The following is a 16,750-nucleotide window of genomic DNA, read 5'->3' as shown; positions in this document are numbered from 1 at the left end:
CCAGAATAATGCAACGACCCTAATGGAATAATGAAGCCCATATTGGTTTTTTACACCTTTAAAGATTGTCCTAAATCCAGGAGTACCATGATGCATCTCACTTGAGATGGTTGATTATGTGAAATACATCTGTTTTTTCCTGTTTTTTATACATTGTACCTGGGAGTGAACTCTGCTCCTGGTTTAACTCTTGTTTTTAATTTTTATTCATCAGACCATATATGCAGATGGTTGCGTGTGTATGTGAATATTGTAAGTGAAGCTCCATAGGCTGAGGCTATTGGATAAAGCACTATGCACTGTAACCTCTTATAAATTCTTTTCCTCTACAAGTCTTCTCCCCTCCCCCCACACAAAAAAAAACAAAATTCTGTCTGTGGTTCTCCTCTCCCAAGTTGGACCTGCTGCCCTTCAGAAAAGGTGAGGCATGACTGACACACAAGGAAGGCAGGCTGCTGCAAAGACTGCTGGAGGTGAACTTTCCGGATGATTCATCAAATTGGCAGGCTCGCCCAGCTCCTCCTCCTGTCCCAGGGAAAACCCTGACCAGTGAAGGAGAAGCCTTTGCTTCGCTGATTGAGTATCAAACTGGAGGACTGGTACGGTTCTCTGAAAGACCTGCATATAAAGGCTTTGCTGCTTTCATCTTTGTTGTTTAAAAATAAAGGAATAGCCACACCTACCTTAGTTTCTATTGGATAAAAATATGAATGGTGGATTTTTTTTGTTTTTAAGCTTCCAACTCTCTTCAAAGAGCTCCCAGTTTCCAGGTGGGGAAGATAGTTTAGAGCTGTCTGGAATGGCTCCATAACTCAGGAGAGAAGCCAACCCTCTGGCAAATGCCTTCTCTGTACCCACTCCTTTGACTAAAATTTCTCCTCTTTGCCTCCCTGGTTGTTTTACAAGGTATTGAAAGACTAGCTGCACCCAGTCAAAGTCAGGCCAAGAGAAAGAATCAAGACCTTGCTTCCTTCCCTCCTCCTCCCCCTCTCCTGCTTCCCATTCGTCCTTCTTCCCCCGAGCCACAACACCAACCAACTGGTCTAAAACCCTCTAAAATAGTACAATATTAGAACCTGTGGAACCAAAGCAATTTCAATAGTAGTAGAAGGGGAAAACAGGAAAGAGGGAGACAGAATGGGGGGAAAAATACAAATTTCAACATTTCTTTTCCTCAATGGGGAAAAGGTATCTCTGGGCAAGCAGGCCACCCTCCTGGGAGGGAGGACCACAGTTTCCCCAGGTAATACATTCCAGAGGGTGAATAAATTGTCCAAAGATACTGGACGGGGGCCACAGAAATACACAGCATTTAGATCCAATGATGGGAGTTGTTTACAATCCTATGAAAGATGCCAAAGGGTTTAACAGTCAGTGATAATAACTCACAGCTGTGGTGCTGGCTGGGCTATAGCATTACCCTGTCCTTTCCTGCTGGAAAAGCTGAAGCAAGCAACCAGTGACTTGTCCAGGGTCATACTCCAAGCTTGGGACAGAAATAATTCTGACTCCTCTGTCCTGGCTCTAACTAGCAGACAATGCCACCTTATTACTGTACTATTATTCGAATCTGAATCATTTAAATTGCTCTTAATTGCAGACCTATAGTGATCTGTAACTTCCTTGTGACTCTAACTGCCAGGCAAGTGGAGGTAGGAATGACCAAGGTTTTACACACTCCTGAATGTGGAATTAAAATAGGGAAAAAGTGTTTGCAAACCTGGTTTTGAAATAGCTGACAAGTGCTATATTTAGATTTTTTTTTAGATACATTTGAAATATCATGTCTGATTTCTTATGTCATAACAGAACCACTTAGGGTTCAAAGAATGTCATTCAAAAAGGAATTTGGGGGTAAATCTCAGATATTTCCCATGAGGTCAAAATTCACACTCTTCCTTTTTATGCCCACTAAATTACCGTCTTATTTTGGTGTTTGTACTTCCTTTTAAACATTTTTGTAGGCAGCTTTTGGGGAGGGTGGGAGGAGGGGGCCACGGAAGCAACCAGGCATATAAATTCAGATCTGTCCACGGGGCTGGCCACGTGCTGTGCTCAGGAAAGAAAGTACATTCCATCTGGCAAATTGCTCTAACTGATTCATTTGACCACGCAGAGACGCCACCTACCTGCTCTCAGGTATTCAGGTAAATGACAGGTGGGCGGGACCTACTGGCTGTTTCTGTAGCTGAGGTCTCAGCAATGTTTTACCTGTCGAGGCTCCCATGATGTCACACATTTCCTGCTCTCCACCAACCAATGCCTTCCTCCTTCCTCTAGGCACCTGTACACCAAGGATGAGGCTGGTCACAGCTCCGGTGGCCCAGGGAGCTGCTGGATTCACCCACAAGGCATGAGAGCTGAGGGGCTGCTACTGCTTTGAGAGCCTCAGACAGACACTTAAAAAGGTGAGCTGAAACACTTCATTTTTCTCTCAGCATTAGACCGCTGGCCCCTGAGGAATATGAATGAGGAATTTGACTGAAAAATTTAAGCTGAATGGCTTAGCCCTGGGTGTTTGCCCCAGAGGGAGAAGCCCTTTTGAGAGGGAAGAGCAGAGGGATGCCTTTGACATTTTGGTTGCACAGGAAAGTTCTCCCAGGCCAGATAGTTAATCCTTTTTGTTTCTCTTAATCATTAATCCAGCTTCCACTGGTCTGGGAAGTAGATCCGATTTTTTTTTCTTTTTTTTTTTTAACCCTGGAGTCGAGTGGAGACTTTTTTGAAACTTAACTCAAAGGTGCAGACCAGTTCAGTCTGTTTAGTGGGGGTTGAGAGGCTAGCACCAACTGAATACAGAATTGCCTTATTTGCCTTACTTTCTGAATTCATCACACCAAAGTCATTTCGATCTAAACTGGTGAAATGTCCTTAATTGCTTATCCCCCACCCCTGAAGGTCTGTTCCTCAGGCAGATGAATTCTGTTGCCTTTCTCAGGAGCCCTCCGCTCCAGTTTCCCTCCTTCTTTCTTTAAAAAAAAAAAGTCTACTGTTTCCTTTGTTCTTCGTCGAACACTCTTTTTAAAGCCACTTTGCAGCCTGGTTAGAATCGTTTACTTTCAGACCTGAACTGGCTGCCTGTTCACCTTCAGTTCAAGTAAATTCTATTTCCTCATTGCTTTACAAGAATGTTAACTTCAGGTCTGACACTTAATTTTTTTGAATTCATCCACTCTCTCTCTCTCTTTTTTTTAAAAATAATAAATATACCAAGGAGATTGATCTGCCAGGACCTGACTTTTTTTTTTTTTTAAGTAATTTTACCTCTAGGATCCATTTTTGTTTTCTTAGTCCTGATCACACAGCCTACTACTTCTGCTCTTGACAGCACAATAGCTCTACACCCAGTCCCGTTGTTAGAGAAAGGAAAGAAACCACCTCCAAACCCAGTACCCTACTGGGATAAACTTGGGAAAGAAATTCACCTTCCAGGCAGGCATTTTACTCTGGGTTTCTTCATCGGTTATTTTTCTAAAATTTCAGTTAGCAGATATATTTGTGAAAGAATAACCTCTTAGGAATTATGCTCATATTCATCCACCCAGAAATTCAAAGTACATGTCAGTTGTTCAAAAGTATAAATTAAAACAAGCTGAGAAAATTTTTGTCTCAGACAATTGCTTCTCACCACTGAGAGTCTGCCCTGTGCTTGCTGCCAACCTCCCTCTTATTCCTTGGAGGCTTGTATTGTTCTTTAATTGACCTTTGTGTCTATTCTTTTCTCCTGAGCTGGTGTGTTTCAGTGGTGGCTCTTGCTTGTTTCTTACTAGTGTTCTCACTTGATTCAGAGTTTTGTCAGCAGAGGAGAGAAAAAAATCTCTTAGATCTTGACTCTTCTGGATAAAAACTTGTCTTTAAAGCCACAAACCTCCCATAAGACTACTGCTGTTCTTTGCACAGCAGTTAATTTATGATTAAACAAATCATTTCATCACTATATGTCAGCCTCTCTGGCTATTAGAGGAACAAAGCTATGGCTACCAGGCTCCCAGACATAAGAAAGGAAAAAAACTATAGAGACAGGAATTCAGGGTCAGGTTACCTAGAATGCAGTTGCTCTCTAGAATAATTTGTACATGAATATTGTCCAAAAGAATGAAAAGATCCACAGTGGTTCCCTTCCTGTAGTAACACCATCTCTTGGTTCAAGTGGCAGTAAGGTCCGATTGAAAAATGTACAACTTCTTCTATTTATGTCCTTGAGCAAGTTACTTAACTTCCTGACCCTCAGTTTATCCATCAGTAAAACAGGAGATAATAATGCCTATGATATAATGTTGTCACGAGAAGTAAATGAGGTAACATACGGAGCATCAAGTGACAGTGTCTGGAGCTAGGTGCGTGCCACATAAAGGCTAGGTCCATCCTTCTTGAAGGCATTTTCCTGGGTTGTTTGGAGGAAGTAGTCTGATCCTATTGAGGTAAAAGATCTTATGTGATTACACTGTTAGGAACCCTGATAGTTCTTGTTATGGTTATTCATTCTAAGTAATTAACTCTAATGTTAACGGATAGGAGAAAAAAAAAAAAACAGGCAGGAGGAAGGAGAATGCTTAAATTGTGTCACTAAACAAGTCGGTCAGATTGGTTTCTGCTAGCCTCCCAGGCCGCATTTAGGGGCTGCTGGCCGCTGCTATTACTCCTACCTCTCCCTCAACAGACCCACAAAACGTGGCCCTCCACAGGTCTTTGGCGGGGCCATATCCTGTTGTCATTTGCTGTAATCTGACTTGGCAGACTACCCTTTCTGCTTTCAATTGTACTATCTTGCAGGGCAGACTGGGCGTTTGGTCTCCTCCAATCTTTCAGATAAACACCCTTCGCTGCAGCCTGGGTGAGCTACCTGCCAAGTCACTGGGAGGAGAAGGCAACTGGTTTGGAGACTTTTCTGTGGAAGGAGGGCTTGTGGATCTTTTGGATATGATTTGTCCCTCTAATGGAATATCCTCCGTCCTTCGATGACCTTGAGGCATTGCATGAGAGCAAATATGGTCCTTGGAACTTTCTTCAGATCTTACCCTATCCTGAAAAGATAAGACAGGCTTTCACCTTTCAAGAGCAAGATAACAGCCTAGTGGATTAAGGACAGGGGTTTATAACCTTGAACCTACCATTCGCTTGCTTAGGGGACCCTGGGGAAGAACCTCAACCTCCCTGCCCATTAGTTTCCTTCTCTACCTTTTCCCAAAAGAGAGATGCTAAAATGGTATACTTCACAAACCACCTCTGTCCTATAATAGAAGCTACATGAGCTCCACACCTGGGTGAGTAGGTCATACTGACTACAGAGGGGTAGGCAATGCCTCTCTAGGAAATATTAACCTTATGCATTCAGTTCAAGGTGGAACAGTGCTACTGCTTTAGAATAGTGGTCTGGTCTCTGGCGTTAGACTGTTTAGGTTCAAAACCCAGCTCTGCTGTGTACTTGCTGTGTGACCTGGGATAGGTTATTTAACCCCGCTTTACCTCAGCTGTAAATTAGAGTTATTGTGAAGATTAAATGAGTTTAAATATATTAAGTGCTTGGAATAATACCTGGCATGTAGCCATTACTAGTATTATTTTCTTGAAAGGAAGATGTAGTGGGTAGAATCAGACAGATCTGTGTTCAAGGCCCAGTTCTGCCATGTAATTACGGCTAAATAAGTTACTTAATATCTTTTTGTCTGTTTCATCATCTGGAAGATGGGATACTTACCAAACCCAAAGCTGTTGTGAGGAATAACTGAAACAATTTCATGTAAATGCCAAGTATGTAGTAAGTACTCCGTACATCTTCACTATTGTTATATTACTATCAAAAATATTTGTTATATTGGTTACAGTTAGACCTCTTAGATCATGCTATAGTCTGGGTATAATAATGATGGAAACAGTAGTACGCTGAGTGCCAAAGACTCTGAACAAAACAAATTTCCTGAAAGGCCCCCAAGGGCCTAGAAGGAAAGCCTGCTAACAAAGCTTACCTTGTTTACCTTGGAGTTCCAGGGTAGGGTAGCTGCCCGTGCAGTGTCTGGTCTTTTGCAGAACTGTGGGTAGTAGGATTCTGCAATATAAGTAAACAGTGGATTCTCCTGATGCAGTGATTCTCAGCTTCCTGGCTTCCAGTATCTCTTTTTCAGATTTGAATTCCTTGAAGTGGAGAAAATCAAGTCTTAGGATGATGACAACTTAAAAGGCCATTCCGTAAGATGCTGCCAAGAGAGGACATATGAGGGAGGCTCAAAAATGTGTCCTTCTCAATGCCTCAGTTTCACGGACATCATGGCGTATTAAACTATCCCTAATATTTGTGTGTTGGCATCACATAGACTTGCTTTTATGTGGGTGGCAAATTTATTGTCCTCTGACACTGCGTCCAAAGTGTCTAGGGCTTTTCAGAACAATTTGGAAGGAAAACTACATCACTCTTCTGGGGTTAATGGAATTTAACCATCTACTATCCCCAAAGAATAAGAGTTAACATGAAAACCATACAAGTTTCTAAGTACAAAAACTGCACTGAGATGAAATCAGAAACAGGAAATGTTGATTGTCTTCTGTAAAACTCTTACATTCACCTTTTCCTCTCGGCTCATTTTGTTCTGAGAGATATGAAGATACCACAGTGACCTGTTGTTTAGTTAACCAGAGACACAGTCAGATCAATATAAAGAACTTTCTAAGAATTAGAGTTGTCCATAAGTCCAGTAGGTTGCCTTTTGAGTTCTCTGTCATTGAAGGTGATTATTTTTTTGGTATATTCAGGGCCTGGTGTTTGCTGAATGTATGAATGAATGAATGAATGAATGAATGCCAAAGAGGTTTTGTGTCTTTAGCAGCACATACACTCATCTGTAAAATGAAGATTATATCACTGATCTCAAAGAATCATTTTAAAGATTAAATGAGAAAATACATGTAGAGTACCTAGCACAGTATCTTATACCTAGTCAACTGCTTATTAAATAGTAATACTTATTGCTTCATTTTATATTATATTCTAAATGGAAGAGGGGAGTAGGGATTTCTACTTCAGGTAGGAGGTAGACAAGATGACTTTCAAATTTGAAATCTACAGTTTTTATTATAGTCTCTTTATTTTTATTCTCTTCACCTCTGGCTTTCTTCCCCTGCTTTTCTAGAAGAACCTCTTCCACATCTTGGGGAGCCACACTCCTCAACATGGTGGATTGACTAGTACACTTCTAACAGTGGCAGTGATTCTGTCCTAATTAACAAGGGCCATTTTTTTTAACATCCTTAATTCATGATTTGGAATGTGTGGACTTAAATTCCACCATTATTTTCCAGTGACTCTTATTTGCTTCTTGTGTTTGATGCATTTGTCACAGGGACACAAAAGACTTCACCAATAGCAGAACAGAAACTCTCCAAGAATTTTCTTTAATGGCCTTTTGGCACACTGCATGACAACAGCACATGCATGATGGTGTGGTCTAAGTATGTCATTGCTATCTGTTGAGATGATTTGCATAACTTGCTTATGACTGTGTTTGTCAGTCACATGACCTTTTTTGAATAGAACGCTGCATGTTTAGGCTCCTACATACTCACATTAATACATGAGTCACCTAGTGTTTTCAAACTCCTCATTACGTATTATTGTTATGCTTGTAATATGTCTCCGACAACACACACACCCTCAGCTATTCTATCTGTGGCCTTTTTTTCCGCTTGGAGCCCTGGCAAATGTGGTTTAACAGTCATCCTTGAAGACATCTGTATTCTAACTTAACAATGGATTAAAAGGAAATTATTACATTTTTATACTAGGGAAGAACAGCTATCCCTAAATATGTATTAATCTGAGTGGTTGCCACTTCAACATACTCTCTGTATCCCTTCACTGTGTGAAGTGCAGGAACGCATCGCTGGGAATGTTCATCCTATTCCTGGGGGAATACCCCTGAAAATACATAGCTCTTATATTAGTTTCGAAGGGCTGCTATAACAAATTATGTCAAACTTGGTGGCTTAAAACAACACAAATTTATTGTCTCACAGTTCTGGAGGCAAGAAGCTTTAAATCAAGGTGTTGGTCAAGTTTTGCTTCCTTCGAAGTCTCCAGAAGAGAACCCTTCCTGGACTCTTCCAGCATCTGGTGGCTCCAGACATTCCTTGGCTGGTGGCTACATATCTCCAGTCTCTGACTCTGTCTTCACATCAGCTTCTCTTTTCTGTCTGTGTCTTCTCTTCTTCTGTCTCTCATAAAGACACTTGTCATTGGATTTAGGGTAAATCAGATAATCCAGGATGATCTCCTCTCAAGATCCTTAATTTAATTACATCTTTAAAGACCATTTTTCTAATAAGGTCACAATCTTGGGTCCTGGGGTTTAGGATGTGAACATACCTTTTGGGGGGCCATCTTTTATACCTTACATCCCCCAATGGACATGCATATACACAGTCTTCTTCCACTACTTATGAAAAGATTCTTTATCCGCTTGGACTCTGAAATATTGGGCGAAATACAGGCAAGGAGAATCAGAATTGACTTCACCACTACCATTATTTATTTCTATGTTCAAGGCATAACAGTGTTTCATATTCTAAAGACCTACTGAGTTTTTTCAGTCAATAGTGTGATGTATCTACAAAAACAAATCATTAAAGGCCACCTTAGGTTGCTTTAATAGACAGGTAGTGTCCTAGTTAAGGAGTGACTATTCCACTGGATCCTGAGACCATTAATCCACAGCTGGATAAGTGTTCATTTCCAGGAACCGTGTTTTCCAAGAAATCTTAACAAACTAGAGAGTATCTCGTGCAGACCAATTACCACCACCTGGAATACCCAGGAAGACAGACAATTGGAAGAACCAGAGACAAAAAGAAGACACGAGAGAAACCATCAATGCTGTCTTTAATTTTGGGAGCTGTCGTGCTTTGAAGGAGTGAATGCAATCTGTTATACTGAAAAGCAGAACAAGGGCCGAAGGTCATAGTAGTAATAGGGAAGCATTCAGCTGTTGGCAAACTGATGAGCTTCCCATCATTGTAGGTGTTTCAAGCAGAGGCTGGTAGGTCATCCCTCAAGGATGTTGTAAACAGGATTCCTGCACTTGGTGAGAATCCAATCTCTTTACCCCACTCAAAATCCTGTAACTTCTAAGGAAATAACTTTAAAATCTCAAATACAGATCATCATGTGGGAATACCAAACATCACTACATGTATTCCTCTTCCTTGATTGAAGAATTTCTTTAGGTTCTTCCCCCTACCTAGATTTCTTCCCACTGTCTAAATCCCATTTATCTTTAATAATCCTCCCTAGGAGCTATGTATTCCATGAACTTTCCTTGACTGCTCTGGACCACACTACGCTGCTCTCTTGTTCCTTTTCCTCCAAACTTGTCTCTGGCTCTTATTTTGGAGAACCATACTCATTGCCATATATATTGTGTATTCTCTTGCGGTGTTTTAACTTTTTTTCTCTATGTACACTCCATTTTTCTAATTAGACTTAAACTCATTGAAGATGAAATTGAATTCCCTATGGGAACTCCCACAGAATTTAAGACAAATGCCAGGCATGGAATAGGTGATCAGTGAATACTTGTAGAATTGAAACAGCTGAAAAATGTTGAAAATACAAATATCTTCTTCATCCTATTCTTCCCTCCATAAAACTTGGTTATCTGTTAAAAAACCATAAGCATTTCCTGAAATTGATTTTTAGCCTTGGGTAGAAGAATGCCAGCTCACTTCTTTTCCATGCTTCTCCTTTGACATCAGCCTTCCCAAGATCCTATGGCATCTATGTGCATGAACAGAGCCCTTGATCAATGCAAAATACTCTGCCTTAATTTCTGTTGTTAGTAGGAGTCAGCTCTATTACTTCATGTTGATAGACCAGGAAATGGAAGTATATCTTTTCTGAGACAGAGTTCTTACAAACAGACCCAAATATGAAAGGTGTGCCATCACACCTCAGGGAAAAAGGCAGTAAAATCTGTCAGGAGAGGCAAAGCTCTCTAATCAGCTTGTGAAGACCTGCCCTGGCTTCTTAAACTTGTATCTAATTCACTAGCTACTTGGGACTCTTTATTTAACTATTTCCTTCATTTTTTTCCCCACTTCGTGAATATCTATGTTCTCAGTTATTGACTCCAGATGTATTACATTGATTCCTTTTAGTTCAATTCTCTTTTAATTTCCTGACCATATTTTGACCTCTTAAAAGACCATTTATATGTTTTTCTGTCCTTTCTAGTGTTGGCAACGCTTTGCAGACTAGTGTCATTCAGATAGCATTAATGAATTACCTACTCCCTCGTAGAGATCATGAGTTTAAATATTAAGTAGGAGCAGAGCTAACCCCAACCTTTGCAACAGCCCATAAGCACCTGCCCTCCCTCCCTCTGCAATGTATACAATGCCCCAACCTGCCCCATATACACCTTATCCCAACCCCTTACTTCCAACTCAGGCTCTTGGTTCGAAGATAGTTTTTATCTTATGTGTGACTATTTTTATTCAAGTCACTAAAGCCCCTGATTCCCCCCCTATTGCAGATCTATCTATAAGCTAAGGAGTAGCCTACTGAGCATTTGTCTTCTTATGTACACTAGTTTACAACTGGCATTTATTAAAAAAAAATGATGGCACCAAGTTGATATTGATTACTGACACATGCAAATCTCACTCAATTTATCCATAATCTAAAATGTAATTATAAATATGCTTTAATAGGAAATAAAATTTGCCTTAATTTTAGCAATTGCTTTTCCACCTAATAATGTAATTTAGGAGTTCCAGCCAGAGCCAGGGAAATTGTTAGACAGACATGTTGATAATTATTTTAGGAAGAGAGACAAGGCCACCAATTTAGCTTCACTAGTCCATTCTGTTGCTCCTTAGGTATTTCTTGTTTTCAAAGTTCAGGATGGTGTTTCTGATTGTGACTGTGATCTCTGCCCTGAGGTGTGGCTATAACAAGTTTGAAACCAACTTTCTCTCCTTGGGTTTCTAAAAATAATAGCGACACAGTCATGATTAAGGTGAGGCAAATGAGGTACTCACCTTCCGGTACAAAATTTAAGGGGGCACCAAAAAACTCAGTAATCACAATAAGATTTTTTAATTTAAAAAAAAAATCAAAATTAATGCAAAAAATCCATGAAGAACAAAAGATCGAAATTAATTTAAATAAAAGCAGGACAAGTAAGCTAAAGTTATTTAAAAATTATTTAAGATTATCACTTAGTCAAGAGGAATTGTCAAATATGGCAATTTTCTCAGTTGACAATGGGATAAGCAAAGAGGTAGGTTTTGAAAATATTATTGACGAGCCTGCTTCCTTTAAAGCCAGGGAAGTGAAGCTATTTTTTTTTAATTCTGTTTTAAGTATAAATAAAATATTTAAACTTAAAACGATGTTGTTGTAGGTTTTAATCTACTTACTTTTTACATTTCCCACATTTTTTCAACTACTTTCATGATCTGGGAAAAAAACATTAAAAAATATAAGGGAGGGAGGGAGCAATTGGGGGAATCTTTTTATGAACAATATAGATGTCTAACCAATGTACTATATACTTGAAACTAATTTAAATAAAAAAATTTAATTAGAAAAACATATACAAACACATCTGTATTGGGACACACATTTTCCTTTTGCCTCAGACTGCAACATGGATCAGCACAGCATTGGCAGGATAAATGTATCTGTTATTTAGGAATGTCTTTGGTGAATTTTTCCGAACATGTTTGTCATAGGCCAAGGAGGAGTTTTCCATAAGCAAGGCTTTCTGGCAGACACTCCTCCCCTGAATAAGGGGAGAAGACCAAGGTGATAGCACATCTCCTCCACTTTCCTTCTGGAGTTGTTGTTGTTGTTGTTGTTGTTGTTGTTGTTGTTGTTGTTGTTGTTGTTTTGACAAAGCAGGGGAGTGAGAAGTGGGGTAAGGAGCATCTGGAGCTATGGGACTTCCAGTTCACCCCCATCGCCCCTCCACCAGCTGTCCTTGGCCTGTCATTATTTAACTTTTCATTTATTAGTGAATTTCAGTAGAAGTTCATCAGTGTTATGCTCTGGGTGGGAAAAAGTATCTTTGACTTGTCATTTGTTTAAATGGTTCCCATTTCTCTTTTCTTGTGTTATTTATTGTATCAGTACAGAACAACAAGATTTATCAAAATAAAGGCATGCTTACAAGCAAATGGGAGACCCTCAATTCCCCAAACACCATTCGTTCTGGGGATCCAGTTATACATTGAGGATTCCAGTACAGAACTATTTAGCCATTGAGGACTTTTTCTGTTTATGCAAATCCTCTCAATGCCACTAAATATCTTTGCATTTTGTAAACTGTGTTCACAGCCCTTGTTTTTGTTTTTTAAAGCTCCAACTTTTCTACCTTATTAACCTTGATTCCCCCTCCTCTCCATGTGGCCAAAATTGCTAATAGCCTCCTCCAGACCTCAGGGCAGTGTCTCCTGCTCAGGCAGCAGGACTGCAGTGGCTGCTATTGTTACTGGAAAAAAAAGAACCTTTGGCTCTGGAAATGGTACTCCCATTTTGCTCTGTCCTGGCGTTTTAGAGTTCATTTTACCCACATTGTAGGAGGGACAACTGGTAAATCAGGGAGCTTACAGAGAAGAGTGGTTGGGCTCCTAGAGTCTGGAAATCTGAAGGAATGCCAATGAACCAAGGCTGCTGAGTGTGGGGGTGGGAGTGGCACAGGGTCTGTCTTCAAATAATTAAAGATCTTAAGCAACTAGACATATTCTAAATAGCTCCCAGGATAATGCTGGCACCTATGCAGGTCAGAGTGGAGCGGGGCGGGGGGAGGGCGGTAGTTCTAGAGAGGTAAATTTTTGCTCAACATACAGACTTTCCCTCACTAATAGAGCTATCCAAAGGTAGAATGATTTGTTTTATAAAGTAGTAAAGACATGCCTTATTTAAGGTTCTCTTTCAACCTGAAGAGTAAATGGCTACAATGTTTCATCTTTCTCAAGGTTAAGGTACCAATGCAGGACACACTGCCATTTGACTATAAGAATGTTTTCTTTTTAATGATGTCCCATTACTTTTCTTAGAAAACTGTGACTTGTGCAACTATTCAAAACATGCTTCGGAGTCAAGTCTTGTGATTTTGGTAGAGGCAAACATGAAAGTCTTAAGTGCAGCATGCCGATTGATATGTTTATCCATTACCTTTCTAGTGGAGTATATGGTTTATTCTGATGACTGGATCAGATAACTGTTTTCTATAAAGCCAGTGTTCATTTAAAGGAGAATTAGCAGGACAATAGCGCAGCGAGTACCCCATTGTTCTGGTAAGTTATCTCATACAGAAATTTTTCTTTTTCCAAACAGGCTATTTCTCAAAGGCTGTTCTTAAGTCTATTGGACTTTTAGTGCAAGTGACATTATGCTTAAGACTTCTAATGAACTTCTTGGTTGAGGACACTGACTTGCTTTTGCTCTGGAATGTATCTTTGTTGTCAACCATGGAAGTTCAGAATTCGAAAGTTAGGTAGCAGTACTTCTGTACAGGTTTCAGGTGAGACCATAAACTGGTGAGAAAGGAAGCAGAGATTAAGGACAGAGACGGAGATTTTTATTTTTCCTGGCACTGCTCAGCACTATAGTGTGTAGACTACACATATCTCTAAAAGTCACTGCAGGTTTCTATTCTATTCTACCCCAAATCAGAAGAGAGGAAGAAAGAATGGTTCCTATGCCACAATAGCGTGGTACCTCCCCCAACCCCCATATGCACACCCAAGGAGGGAATTCACTTCCGTGCTCTTTCTCCAAACTGCAAAAAAAGCCATTTTGCTGTTTTCTCTCCTCACCTCAGCCAGGGTCACACACATGGAGTAAATGGACTCAAAGCTGACAGGCCCCCTTGCTCACTTTTGGGAGAGAAAATAGTTTACCTTTAAAGCCTTAATGATTTTTCATCATTTCTTCTCAGTTCAGCAGAAAGGCACATCTATGTCAGAAAGTATGATATATCATACATGTTTATAAGATGTAATCTGGAAATAAGAAACGTCAGGTAAACGATCTTAATCATATTTTTAAAAGTCTACCTAGTTCTTTCTTTAGAGCCAAGACTTCTTGTTCAGTCAATTCCTTCATAATCTTTGTTTATTCATATTGCCTTTATTTAGTCTAAAGCAAAGTCAGAAAATATATACAGCAGTGTTTACATTAATATTATATTAAGAATCTGGTTTATGTACATGGGTAAGTGCCAGGGAATTCAAATGGCTCTGAGAGAGAGTGAGAGGGAAAGTGAAAAGAGAATGGGAGTTGGATCTAAAACCTGCCATTGTTGCTTGCCCCATTCACTCAGTCTCAGGCATTTTAGCACTCAATAAAGTCAAAGGAACTTTTTTATTCAGAAATCTTGGAAAGACCTACTTGCAGTGAAGTCTAAAGAGATTTTAACCTTCTAATTTCCCGGGGGTCTTATATTTGATTAGTTACATTATTGGGATTCTGACTAGTCATAATCAGGAAAGATGATGGGAGACAAAGTAGCAAATAAGTTAGGAACGGAAACTGGAATCAGCAGCCCCTTCTGGGTTTGCTTCTTTTTTGGTGTGACTGGTAAATTACTTACATGCCACACTTCAATTTTTTCATATGGTAATTGAAAAAAAAGAAACCCTACAAAACTGGGAATTCATGAGGATTAAATAATATAATATATACAAGGCCTCTAGCACAGTGCCTGGCACAGGGTCAGAGGATTTTCCCTAACAGCCAATACCCGAAACAAAACACCTCCACCTTATTAGAACATAAGCATAGAATTTTATTTCTGAAAGGGACTTTAAGTTTCTAGTCTGACAGTGTGCTTTTTTTCCCCCTCAAGCCAGGGTTCTTCAGACAGAATATCATAAGGAACTGTAGAGCTGGGACTGGGCGGGATAGAGCAGTGGCCACAGATCTACCCTCTGCTCCTCCCCTCCATTGGAAGATCCTGAGACATCCAGAACATAGTTAGAAAACCAAAAATCTGGCCCCCACCATTTCACCAATAAAGGAATGGCCCAGAAATGTGGAATTTTTTCTTCAGTGGTACAACCAGAGTGCAATTCTTACCATTTTCTAGTACAATACATGAGAAAACATGGACAGGACCAAATACACATGAGAATATTTGGCCCATTTCCATTTTCATGTTTATTTTTCAACTGTTTTTCATGCCACTTAACGCATTTCTTGTGTGGTTCCAGAACCTTCTATCAGCCTTGACGAGAAATAGCAGCTGGGTGGGTTTCCGTGACATTTAACCAGAAACATCTTCATCTTCTCCTACACCCTTTACCTTAGGCTTTGGTGGTCTCTTTGGGTAGTAAAGAAAAGGCTGATTTCTAAATATTTTCACATTCTGCCTATTTCCCTTCAACCTCCTGACTAGAGTGTTCTTTCAGACATATTAGCACAGTACAGAAATGTAAACACAAAGCTGACCCAATGAAAGGTTGTGGGTTTCTTTTTTTTTTTTTTGAGATAAGGCTCTGTTTGTACAAACAACCTCGGACTTTACTTGGAAAAGAAAAAAGATATAACACAGTTTATGAGCGCTGTGCTGATCCCAAACATGGCTGGTCTCCTGTCAGGTTGTTCATGGGTTTCTATATTCTTGTGGAACACTTAAGGCCTTTTCATTTACTTTCAGAAAAGAAGAAAGTTGTGCTGAGGGGTAGTATGTGGCGTGGGATTCTTGTTCCTTGTGAGAGTTGATCCAGGTTTTCCTGGTGCTCACCTCTGTTTGCACTGTGTATCTGGGCTTCTGATCACTTGTATTCATGCCACCTCCCCTGCAGTAGGGACTCCTTGAGACCAGGGGCATGTCCCTTCAAGCTCTCTCAAGCTCCTCCACACCCAACTCACTACCTCACTCAAAGTTGGTACTCAAAAAATATTTATTGGCTAATTGTCTAAGAGACTTTCTAGATGTTAATCAGGCATGTCGAAAACTCCATTATTTTGGATTCTTACACCAAATGAAAATATGTAGCATGACAATATTCTACTGGTTTGAAATATATACATAATATATAATTTTTATTCAATTTTGTTCAAATAAAATTCAATTGATATATATAATTGAATAAAAAAGTACTACAGAAAATAGTAAAAAGACCCCTTATAGGAACTATAGTTTTCAGTTTCCAGGCCAATTGAGCTAGGCCAGAGACAAAATGAATTCAATAACAATATATGTAAGAATAGTAGCTAATATTTATTGGACACTTACTGTATGCCAGGCATAATTCTAAGAGCTTTATGTATCATATCTTGTTTAACCTTCTCAACAATCCTGTGAGGTAGGTTTTTATTATCTCTGTTTTACAGAAATGAAAACAGAGGCTTAAATCATTGTCCACACTGGTGGTGGTATTTGAACCCAGGCAATGAGTCTTCAGAGCCCATTTAAACACTAAATGACTGACTGACTGACTGACTGAGTGAAGTGCCTACAGAAGAAAACAATGCTTTCACCATAGTAAAAATACAACACACTCAACAGCTCTTATTTCTTCTCAGATAATTTAGTTGAAGGCCCTGATGTCTTACATATTCTGAGTTTTGGAGAAAGGTAGGGAAGAAAGATAAGAGAAAGCTATCAGAGTGTTGACCGTTTTTCTTATCCTGATCCAACAAAGAATTTTATAAACCGATGATCTGTTTAATTTTATTAACAAATTATATTTCTTAGGGCATATTTCTTTTCAGTTACTGTAGGCATTTCTCATATATCACCCAAATGAT

The 16,750-nt window shown here is 39.6% G+C and overlaps 1 protein-coding gene across 1 annotated transcript in view; it reads left to right on the top strand.

Moving 5' to 3' along the window:
* Window positions 1-2,238: 2,238 nt before the first annotated feature.
* The window catches only part of LNX1 (ligand of numb-protein X 1), a 103,684-nt gene continuing 89,172 nt past the window's right edge, over window positions 2,239-16,750 (top strand). The window contains exon 1 of the mRNA XM_006922500.3: window positions 2,239-2,408. The gene's annotated coding sequence lies outside the window, so the exon portion shown is untranslated. The remainder of the gene's footprint in view (window positions 2,409-16,750) is intronic.

The sequence above is a fragment of the Pteropus alecto genome, unplaced genomic scaffold (assembly GCF_000325575.1).
Source record: "Pteropus alecto unplaced genomic scaffold, ASM32557v1 scaffold57, whole genome shotgun sequence".
Classification (NCBI taxonomy): domain Eukaryota; kingdom Metazoa; phylum Chordata; class Mammalia; order Chiroptera; family Pteropodidae; genus Pteropus; species Pteropus alecto.
This window is presented reverse-complemented; position numbering and strand designations above follow the sequence as displayed.